The sequence below is a fragment of the Pelophylax lessonae genome, assembly GCF_965119305.1.
Source record: "Pelophylax lessonae genome assembly, chromosome: 8".
Classification (NCBI taxonomy): Eukaryota; Metazoa; Chordata; class Amphibia; order Anura; family Ranidae; genus Pelophylax; species Pelophylax lessonae.
In genome coordinates this window covers 99,273,176-99,285,394 of record NC_138775.1, presented here as the reverse complement: position 1 = coordinate 99,285,394, position 12,219 = coordinate 99,273,176, and positions in this window count along the sequence as shown.

Genomic DNA, 12,219 nt, shown 5'->3' with positions numbered 1-12,219 from the left:
AGTGTCGGCCAGTATAGGCCCCAAAAATTAGCCCACATGGGTTTACCTGACAGCTAAGAATATTGTATTCTGTGGCTGAAGGTACATTAGGCATTCACAGGATACAGAAGTAAGTGTTGGACAGTATAGGCCCCACAAATTAGCCCACATGGGTTTACCTGGCAGCTAAGAACGTAGTATTTGGTGGCCGGAGGTACATCAGGCATTCACAGGATACAGAAGTAAGTGTCGACCAGTATTGGCCCCAAAAATTAGCCCACATGGGTTTACCTGACAGCTAAGAACGTTGTATTCTGTGGATGAAGGTACATTAGGCATTCACAGGATACAAAAGTAAGTGTCGGCCAGTATAAGCCCCAAAAATTAGCCCACATGGGTTTACCTGACAGCTAAGAACGTTGTATTCTTTGGATAAAGGTATATTAGGCATTTACAGGATACAGAAGTAAGCGTCGGCCAGTATTGGCCCCAAAAATTAGCCCACATGGATTTACTTGACAGCTAAGAACGTAGTATTTGGTGGCTGGAGGTACATTAGGCATTCACAGGATACAGAAGTAAGTGGCGGCCAGTATAGGCCCCAAAAATTAGCCCACATGGGTTTACCTGACAGCTAAGAACGTTGTATTCTGTGGCTGAAGGTACATTAGGCATTCACAGGATACAGAAGTAAGTGTTGGCCAGTATTGGCCCCAAAAATTAGCCCACATGGGTTTACTTGACAGCTAAGAATGTAGTATTTGGTGGCTGGAGGTACATTAGGCATTCACAGGATACAGAAGTAAGTGTCGGCCAGCATAGGCCTCAAAAATTAGACCACAAAAAATTAGACCACATGGGTTTACCTGACAGCAAAGAACGTAGTATTTGGTGGCTGGAGGTACATTAGGCATTCACAGGATACAGAATTAAGTGTCGGCCTGTATAGGCCCCATAAATTAGCCCACATGGGTTTACCTGACAGAAAAGGAAGTTGTATTCTGTGGCTGGAGGTACATTAGGCATTCACATAAAAAATAATTGTCGGCCCTGAAAGGCCGGAAAAATTTTGCATTCCATGGACATGAAATGCCTTTTATGCTGCTGTATTTAGCGAAGAAAAGGACCAGGAATTGTTGTGGGTGGATGGCGGTCTGGCGGATATTCGTGGCCTGGCATGAGGAATTTAAATGAAACATGGTCTACTGGTCACGTGTTTAATTCCTCAGAGATCCATGCCTCATTCATTTTTATAAATGTGAGGTAGTCTACACTGTCATGAGCTAGGAGAGTGCGCTTATCGGTCACGACCCCCTTGCTGTGCTGAACGTGCTATCGGACAGGACACTGGACGGGGGGCAAGCCAACAGTTCCATTGCAAATTGTGCAAGCTCTGGCCAGAGGTCAAGCCTGCCCCCCCAGTAGTCCAGGGGTTCATCACTCCTCAGAGCGTCCACATCGGCCATTAACCCGATGTATTCAGACACCTGTCGGTCTAGGCGTTCCCTGATGCTGGATCCCGAGTACAGCTGTCGATGGGTCGGCTGAAAGAAGGATCTCATATATGAAGTCACCAAGACATCTTCAAACCACCCTCTTCTTGCAAGCGCTGTTGGATTGCTACCTGCAACTGTCTCTCTGTGACCGGAAATTCCTCTGCCAGCGCATGCAAAAGCAGAATGCAGCACCTGGGTTGGTAATTTAGGGAGGCCGGTTTCCTGTATGTAAGTCCGGATCCTTGTCAATCTGTCCACCCCTTTTGGGTTAGTAAGGCTATTCAATTTTTCATAGAATGATTGAAAGGCTTTTGCTATTTGAGGGGAACTAACCACCCTTCCTCCTGGTATATCTAACGCAGGTACGTGACAGGCCTCCGTACGCTTCTGCAATATCCGCACCAGCAGCCTACCACACTTGTTACCATGTTCATAATATCTATATGACCAGAAGCGAAGTCTGTCTCTGGCTCTACAATCTAAACATTGCTTCAATGTTTCCCAAAGAGACTCAAGTTCCAAGGCCTCTTCCATACCCAAAGCCCGTTTATGTTTTAATTCCAGGGTGTGGATCCTCTCTCCAATAGGCCCAATACTTCCTGTTGTCTCATCTTTTTTAACCTAGTTCCTTGAGAGATCAGAATCCCCCTTATTACTGCCTTATATCCCTCCCAGATGGCAGATGGTGCAACTTCTGAAGATGAGTTCAACTCAAAATAAGCACGAGTCTCCATTGTTACCCTCTCCAACGTAGGGGGATCATCCAGGAGATTCTCATTTAATCGCCATGTCCGTGTTACGTGATAAGCTCCGGGAGGTCTAAAAGTAATAGATACTGGGGCATGATCAGAAAGAGTAATTGACCCAATGGTAGCGGATTTAACAAGGACTAGGTAAAATTGATCCACCAATAGAATGTCCAACCTAGAATACATATCATGTACCTTGGAATAAAAACTATAATCCTTAATACTTTGATTAAAAAGTCGTCAGCAGTCCACTAAATGCATTGATTTAAGCATTTTCTTAAGATGTCTACGTGCTCTAAAGAATAAGGGGAAATTACCCGAGGAGGAATCCAGTTCTGGATCCATGACCACATTGAAATCCCCCTTCCCCTCCCAGTACAACCATGCTGTTGGGATTCGAACCCGTGACCAGCCACAGCACAGGCGGTTGCCCTGCTTACTAGGCTACCGTCCTCTCTGGACATTCCTCCCTGAAGCCTATTATTTCAACCTTAGTCTTGCCAAGCCTTGCTCATCACCCTTGATTCTCCACACGTGGTACTTCCCTATATAAGTCCAGCCCCTTGCACTCAAGCTTGCTGATTATTGAGCTCCTGAGCCTTGATCAAGCTTCTCCTCACCTGCTGCTCTTGTCTACTACCACAAATCCACTGCTGACCAGGAATTGACTACGACTACTCTTCTGCTTTGTCCCTACCTACTGAACTGCTACCTCCGTTGCTGATCCGGATTGTCTGACCACGCTTACTGCTGCCCGCCTCAACCTTTGGCTCGTCTGACTTCTCTCTGGTTATCCCTTGTCTGCTCCTTCGCCTCCGGACCGAACCTGCACTCTGCCTGGCTGGGTGATCCTGGGGACCGCGACCTGGTGTTAGCTTGCAGCGCAGTCTATCCCCACCATCAGGGGCTCTAGTGAAAACCAGCTAGCACTTAGTTTCCGCACCTCAGGTAAACCCGTGTCCTCATCAGAGTACTACCTGGTGTCCATCCGGTATCCAGCACTGCTACCACAGAAGCCAACCCGGATAGTCTGACCACACCTCTGCCAGACTTCCTGCACCTACTACCTGCCTGCGGTCCTTGCCACTGGGCTCCACTCCTACCTCCGGCCAGCAGTCCTCTGACTCAGGTGAGCCTGTAGGATTGTTACACATGCCCTCCCTAAACTCCACAAACCGCCGCAACGTGGAGGTCAGGAAGGGGGCAGCACCGGTAATAGGTGCGTAAACATTTGCAAAAGTATATAGTTGACAATTGATTGTCCCTTTAAGAAACAAAAACCGTCCTTCCGGATCCTGAAGGCAATCCTTCAGGGCAAAGGAACAGTGTTTATGTACCGCAATAGATACCCCCCTTGCTTTAGTGATTGGAGAAACACTATGAAACCATTGGGAAAACATTCCGGTGGATAACTGGGGGGTGGAGGAGGCAGTAAAGTGTGTCTCTTGAAGAAAGTGGATATCAAAATGCGAATGCCGCAATTCCTGCCACATCCTCCCCCGTTTGTTAGGGGAACATAATCCTCGTACATTATACGAGGTTACTCTTAAAGAGGTAGCCATAGGAAAATTGACAGAGTCTTAAATAGTGGAAATACCTCATCCCTTTCTTGATAATGAATAGTCCTTGAGGTGCATTGCTCCATACCGAATATGACAACCCTTTCCACTCTCTTGTGGGGTCCACAAAAAAAAAAAGAAAGAAAGGGAGGAGCAAAAAGGCCCGACAAAAAAAAAAAAAACCCACGAAAAACAAAAAAGGGAGGTAAAAAACACCTCCACTAAAAGAAAATAAGCCTAAGCTTTGTTTTCCTTTGTTTTCCTGTAGCCATAACAAAAAAGACTACTCAACCGGCCCCGGGGAAAACCTGCCACCGGTGCCACCTACCAGGAGCGAGGAGCTGTGCCAACATGAGCGAAAAAAAAAAAAACCCCGAAAAAATTTCTCTTGTTTCTTTTCCCCCTTTCTTTCTTTTCCTCTTTCTTCCCCTAAAAGGGGAAAAAGGTTACAAAGTATCATAACTATTAAATTTTAAAGGCATATCCTACGATGTTCAAAAAGGTGGGTTCCCAGCCCATTGAGGCTATGCCTCCACTACCGCGGCCACAAAGCCGCGCTACTTCTAGCGCGACCCTGTAGTGCGACTTGTTTGCAGCCACTTCTGGGGACCCCAGTGCGACCCCCTTCTACGAGGGACAAGTCGCACTAAAGTCGGCCCAAGAGCAGCGCAAAAACCCTTTTACAAGTCGCTGCGACTCAAGTCGCAGCAGTTAGAACGGGCCTAATTGAAAATAATGGGTTTTGACCTGCTGTGCGACTTGACATATGTCAAGTCACACTGCAAGTCGCAATAGTGGAAACTGAGTCCAATAGATTCTAGATTTTTCCCCTTAAGGTAGATTTAACTTATATAACCACCCATAATCATTTAAACAAAACTAACCTCCAACAAGCATTCAATTAACCCCGGTCTTAAATTATTTCTATGTCTTCCGGGTTTAGTAGGAAGTTATTTTCACTTAAAAGAAAAAAAAAAGGGGGGGGGGTTGATTAGATTATTAGAGAAAAAAAATTGTGTCCTGCAAAAATCATAATGGAGATCCCAGCCCAGCAATAGGCACAAGGCACCCCCCAAGACACCCACAAAAATGGGGGTAAAGGGGGGGGCAGGGGAGGGGGAGGAAAAAAAATAAAGAGAAAGAGAAGAAAAAGAAAAAAAAAACATCCTCTAATCCTTGCACCCCCCCCCCCCCCATCCCCCCACAGGGATCATTTTTACTGCTTAAACAACCATGATCATAAGGACAGAGTAGACATTCCTACAAATAATTATAACCATGTCATTTCTAAGTAATTTGAGAGTCCCCGTGATGTAGATTTTTTTTATGTTTTTTTGATTTAGCGGGGACCTGCCGCCACCTCTGAGGTCTCTGAGGTATAGGAATAGTACTCTGTATTCGCCAATCAAAAAAATCAGTCAAGGGTATATCCAAAATCTCACAAAAATGTTTCAGATCATCCTTATTCCGCAAGACAGCAGTCTTGCCATTTCTAGTTGCTGACAAACTAAAAGGAAACCCCCATCTATATACCACTTTTGCTGAGCGAAGTGTCTCCAATAGGGGGCGCAAAGAGCGTCGTTGCATAAGTGTTCTGCGGAAAAGATCTGGAAACAAAGTAAGCTGTGCTCCATCAAAATTGATGGCCGAAAAATCTTGCAGCTTTCATGATATCATCCTTTAAGGAGTACCTATGCGGCTTACATACCACATCCCTGGGCCTTTCTCCCTCTTGAGTTTGAGGATATAAAGCCCTATGAACTCGATCAATTTCTATATTTGTTGGAGCTTTATCTCCCAATATTTGGTGAAATATGCCCTGCACCGTAGGAACCAGATCTAACGTCCTTGTGGCCTCAGGCAGACCCCGAATTCTAATATTTTGACGCCTGTCCCGATTTTCATAGTCATCCATTTGATCCAAAAGGGCATTCATGGCCACTTCCTGTTGTAAGGATGTCTCTTTCAGTACTGTCAGGGTTTGAATTAAATCATCCTGTCCAGCTTCTAAAGTGTCCACTCTATGTCCCACTCTATGTCCCTGAGCTTGTACATCCATCTGCAGGCCCTCCAAAGCTCGTGTTACTGAGTGTTCAACCGTATTAGTAATAAGGTGAACAATCTCTTGTTTAGTTGGGAGGGCCCTGATGTCAGCTTTTCAATCCCACTCCTCTTCCTTTTTCCCAGGATCAGTGGCCTGAGGTGAGTCTGTAATTAAGCTCTGTAATGTGTCTATGTTACCTCCTTGTAGCTGCCGTAGGGGGCTTCCCGCCAGTGGGTTGTCCTCCCCCATTCCCAAAGCGTGGGGGGTACCACGATCCACCGCCACCTTCTCTATAGCCACCGAGAACCGCAGTGAAGAGACCACGAAGGTCTGCTGATCGTGCAGCCATCTTCCCGGGAGGCCCCGAGGAGGGCTGCTGCTTTGGAGGCATCCTGTAGGGATGAGTATCTGAAGCTGCTAGCAGCAGGATATGTATCTGGCTCACGGTAGCAGAGCTCCGGGCGTTTGCTTCCTCGCTCCTCACTCCATCTCAATCAGACACTCCCTCCTGTTCCTTGAAGCAGACTTAACACACAGTGTTTAGAACCTGGCAAACGTCTGGTGCGTCCTTTGACGTAATCGAACACGCCTTCTGAAACTTCACACTTTGGCTCCGGCCTACTGCTCCTGCCCTACCCCTACCACCCCTGCGTAAGTGTCTGCCTCTTCCTCTGCCTGTCATGTTTTTAAATTACCCTTTGACAAAAGTCTCTAGAGAATCGCAGTATATCTGGAAAAAGGTATATAACACCCCGCTTAAATCTGTGGTATTGGGGGGCCACAGGTTTATAACACCAGTTCTATAAATAATTGGCCAGTAACTGTTGTCACTGTGTGTAGCACAGTTAACACAGCAAAAGAGGCCACATTTTTGCAGGACTAAAATACACTCTTAGAAAAGTATAATGTTAAATAACACCCCACTTCAATATGTGGTATTGGGGGGCCACAGGTTTATCACACCAGTTGTTCAAAAAAAATTGGCCAGTGAGTTTGGCACTGTGTGTATCAGACTTAACACAGCACAAGAGGCAATATTGTTGCAGGACACAAATACACTTGTAAAAGTATACTCAGATAACACCCCACTTCAATATGGGGTATTGGGGGGCAACTGGCTTATCACACCAGTTGTTCAAAAAATTGGCCAGGGAGTTTGGCACTGTGTGTATCAGCATTGCATTAGGGGGAGGGGAGGATCGGCATTGTATTAGGGGGAGGGGGCTGGGGGGTCCTAATACAATGCTAATTCCCCCCCAAATGCAATACACCAGATTCCCTCCCTCCCCCAAGCCCCTTTGCTTTTACCTGGCTGTCTACAACAGGGCAGCTTAGGCTGCGCTCTGCTCAGTGTCTCAGTCAGTGATGCGGCCTGGCCTGCTGGCTGCTGGTGTCTGTGTGGGAGGGAAGAGAGGGATCGGATGCTGCATGAAGCCAGGAGATCCGCCGCCGTGCAGCCACCACCCGCCGGATATGACGTCATGCCGCTCACAGCCGCTGGCATAACAGAGAATCCGTCACTCAAGTGGAGCGGGCTGGCAGCGGCCCCATCTAACTAAGCAGCCCCATCTAAGCGGCCCCAGGGCCGGCGGCCTAACGGGAAATTTCCCGGTATCCCGGTAGGCCAGTCTGGTCATTTCCCGGTATATTGGTTTGGCACTGTGCGTATCAGAGTTAACACAGCAAAAGAGGCACTATTGTTGCAGGACACAAATACACTTATGAAAGTATACTCAGATAACACCCCACTTTAATATGTGGTATTGGGGGGCCACTGGTTTATCACACCAGTTGTTCAAAAAATTGGCCAGTGAGTTTGGCACTGTGTGTATCAGAGTTAACACAGCAAAAGAGGCAATATTGTTGCAGGACACAAATACACTTATGAAAGTATACTCAGATAACACCCCACTTCAATATGTGGTATTGGGGGGCCACTGGTTTATCACGCCAGTTGTTCAAAAAATTTGCCAGTGAATTTGGCACTGTGTGTATCAGACTTAACACAGCAAAAGAGGCAATATTGTTGCAGGACACAAATACACTTGTAAAAGTACACTCAGATAACACCCCACTTCAATATGTGGTATTGGAGTGCCACTGGTTTATCACACCAGTTGTTCAAAAAATTGGCCAGTGAGTTTGGCACTGTGTGTATCAGAGTTAACACAGCAAAAGAGGCAATATTGTTGCAGGACACAAATACACATATGAAAGTATACTCAGATAACACCCCACTTCAATATGTGGTATTGGGGGGCCACTGGTTTATCACACCAGTTGTTCAAAAAATTGGCCAGTGAATTTGGCACTGTGTGTATCAGACAAAAGAGGCAATATTGTTGCAGGACACAAATACACTTGTAAAAGTACACTCAGATAACACCCCACTTCAATATGTGGTATTGGAGTGCCACTGGTTTATCACACCAGTTGTTCAAAAAAATGGCCAGTGAGTTTGGCACTGTGTGTATCAGAGTTAACACAGCAAAAGAGGCAATATTGTTGCAGGACACAAATACACATATGAAAGTATACTCAGATAACACCCCACTTCAATATGTGGTATTGGGGGGCCACTGGTTTATCACACCAGTTGTTCAAAAAATTGGTCAGTGAATTTGGCACTGTGTGTATCAGACTTAACACAGCAAAAGAGGCAATATTGTTGCAGGACACAAATACACTTGTAAAAGTATACTCAGATAACACCCCACTTCAATCTGTGGTATTGGGGGGCCACAGGTTTATTACACCAGTACTACAAATAATTGGCCAGTAACTGTTGTCACTGTGTGTAGCAGAGTTAAGACAGCAAAAGAGGCCAAGTTTTTGCAGGACTAAAATACACTCTTAGAAAAGTATAATGTTAAATAACACCCCACTTCAATATATGGTATTGGGGGCCACTGGTTTATCACACCAGTTGTTCAAAAAATTGGCCAGGGAGTTTGGCACTGTGTATATCAGAGTTAACACAGCAAAAGAGGCAATATTGTTGCAGGACACAAATACACTTATGAAAGTATACTCATATAACACACCACTTCAATATATGGTATTGAGGGGGAGGGGGGCACTGGTTTATCATACCAGTTGTTAAAAAAATTGGCCAGTGAGTTTGGCACTGTGTGTATCAGACTTAACACAGCAAAAGAGGCAATATTGTTGCAGGACACAAATACACTTGTAAAAGTGTACTTAGATAAAGTATAATGTTAAATAACACTCCACTTCAATATGTGGTATTGGGGGGGGGCACTGGTTTATCATACCAGTTGTTCAAAAAATTGGCCAGTGAGTTTGGCACTGTGTTTAGCAGAGTTAACACAGCAAAAGAGGCAATATTGTTGCAGGACACAAACACACTTGTAACACCCCGCTTCAATCTGTGGTATTGGGGGGCCACAGGTTTATTACATCAGTTCTACAAATAATTGGCCAGTAACTGTTGTCACTGTGTGTAGCAGAGTTAACACAGCAAAAGAGGCCACATTTTTGCAGGAATAATAACACCCCACTTCAATATGTGGTATTGGAGGGCCACTGGTCTATCACACCAGTTGTTCAAAAAATTGGCCAGTGAGTTTGGCACTGTGTGTAGCAGAGTTAACACAGCAAAAGAGGCAATATTGTTACAGGACACAAATACACTTGTAAAAGTATACTCAGATAACACCCCACTTCAATATGTAGAATTGGGGGGGCACTGGTCTATCACACTAGTTATAATACATTAAAAGTGCTTTTGTCACTGTGTGTAGTATTGCTGCAGCAACGCTCAGTCACCACACCAGTCACAATGCTGCACAGTGCACAATACAAATCCACTATAATATGCTTTCTATATTACAAAGTATATTATACCGTGGATTACACCCCTATATAGTGCACTGCACACCAATACCAAAAAAATTCCAGCCCTTTAATTGACTTTTGTGGACATTAACAGAGCGATTTGTGTCACTGCAGATCTGTCCCTAAACTGAACAAAAACTGCACACCAATACCAACAAAAATTGCAGCCCTTTAAATAACTTTTGTGGACATTAACAAAGCGATTGGTGTCACTGTCGATCTCTAACTGTCCCTAAAGCACAGACTGGATACCTGTCCCTAAACTGAAAAGAGACTGTAATAGACCTATGCCGAAAAACTAGCCCTGAAAAGGACTTTTGTGGATCTTAACAGAGCTATTTGGCAATCTCTCCCTGATGAACACAGCAGACCTCTCCCTACGCTGACGAAAAGCAGAATGTGAAATGGCCGCCTGCTCTGGTCTATTTATAAGGTAGGGGGCATGTCCATGTGCTGAATTGTTTCAATTGGCTGTCCCGTTCCACCTGACGGCTGTGTCATGGGTCAAAGTTCTCCCCAATGTAAACTAATATGGCCGCCGTGAACAACGCCATGTGCTCGCGAAATTGGTGGGTAGCGAACAAGAAAAATTTGCAGCGAACCGACCGCCGGGCGAACCACAAGGCCATCTCTACCCACAGCAACCTCTCCCTACACAAACAAAAGACAGAATATAGACAGTACACCTATACCAGTCCTTTAAAGGCCTTTTGTGGACCGATTACGGTGCGATTTGTGTCACTGACAGTCTGTCCCTGCTCCACACAGCAACCTCTCCCTACACTGACAAAAGACAGAATATAGACAGTAAACCTATACCAGTCCTTTAAAGGACTTTTGTGGACCTATTACCGAGGGATTTGTGTCACTGACATTCTGTCCCTGCTCCCCACAGCAACCTCTCCCTACACTGACAAAAGACAGAATATAGACAGTACATCTGAGAGCTGAAGTTAGAGACAGAGTCAGAGTTGCAGGAAAGCCAGGGTCATCAACAGGCGGTGTAGCAAGGTACCAAATCATAAGCAGAGCCAAAGTCGGGGACGGAGCCGGGTCAGGTTTAGCAGAGAGGCAGAAGCAGAATCCAAAGTCAAGTCCAGAACCCGCCAGGTCAGCAACAGGGAAGCATACAGATATCATCAGGTCACAGGGCACAGCTGAAGAACAGTCAGCAAAGGAAACAGGATTGAACTTCCGTTAAATAGCCCGTCTGGCGCCAAGCGCCGTTGTGCATGCGCATGCGCACTCGCGTTTGCGCATTCGCACGAACGCCCATAAGCCATTCTTATGGGAATAGCCTGCGCATGCGCACGGCCATGTCCCAGACGTCTCTCAGGGATTCCCTGACACTTTCACAGTTGTCCCGATTCAATTGTCCCGATATTGACTGGGAGAAGGGAACAGCTCACTCAGTGAAGGCACGTCATTTCATGAATGTCTTACAGGACAACTACATGTCTCAGATGGTAGATTCTCCTACTAGAAAAAAGCATTGCTAGATCTATTAATTACGAATGATTCAGATCTAATCTCAGATGTAAAAGTACGGGACAACTTGGGCTCTAGAGATCACAGGATGATTACATTTAGAGTAAATCATAGGACAACAAGGCACAAGGGGAACATAAGGACTCTAAACTTCAGAAAGGCAAACTTTCCTAAAATGAGCTCAATAATAGAGAACATAAACTGGGACCTAACGCTAGGATCATTGAACACGGAGGAAAAATGGGAATGCTTTAAGAATATATTAAACAAAAGTATCACACAGTGCATTCCAATGGGAAATAAATTTAGAAGAGCCAAGGTCAAACCAGGGTGGCTAAACCGTAATGTAAAAATTCTTATTAGAATGAAAAAAATGGCCTTCAAGAAATACAAAACGGAGGGGACGTTATTGGCATTCCACCAATACAAGGATTCTAACAAGAAATGTAAAAATGGAATCAGGACAGCTAAAAATGACTTCAAGAGACGCATAGCAGAGGAGAGTAAAAAAAAAAACCCTACCAAATTCTTTAAATACATTAATAGTAAAAAAGAGAGGTCAGAGCACTTTCCACACATAATTAACAATGATGGGAGGGTGGTTACAGAGGACACAGAGATGGCAAATGTGCTAAATACTTAGGTCTCCTCGGTTTTTACACACGAAAAGGAGGGGTATACAGACCAGGACTGTCTGGTTAGCACAACATCAGAAGACTTGCCGCAGTGGCTAACAGAGGGCAAAATCAAGTAAAGACTTGATAACCTTAACACTAATAAATCACCAGCACTGGATGGGTTGCACCCAAGAGTACTTACGGAACTCAGTAGGGTTATTTCTAGACCATTGTTCCTAATCTTCACAGACAGTATATTGACTGCAACTGTACCAGGTGACTGGAGGAAAGCTAATGTGATACCAATATTCAAAAAAGGGAGGAGGGATATTCCGGAAAATTATAGACTGGTCAGCCTGACATCAATTGTATGTAAATTATTGGAAGGGATGATAAGGGACTATATCCAAGAATTTCCTAAGATCAACA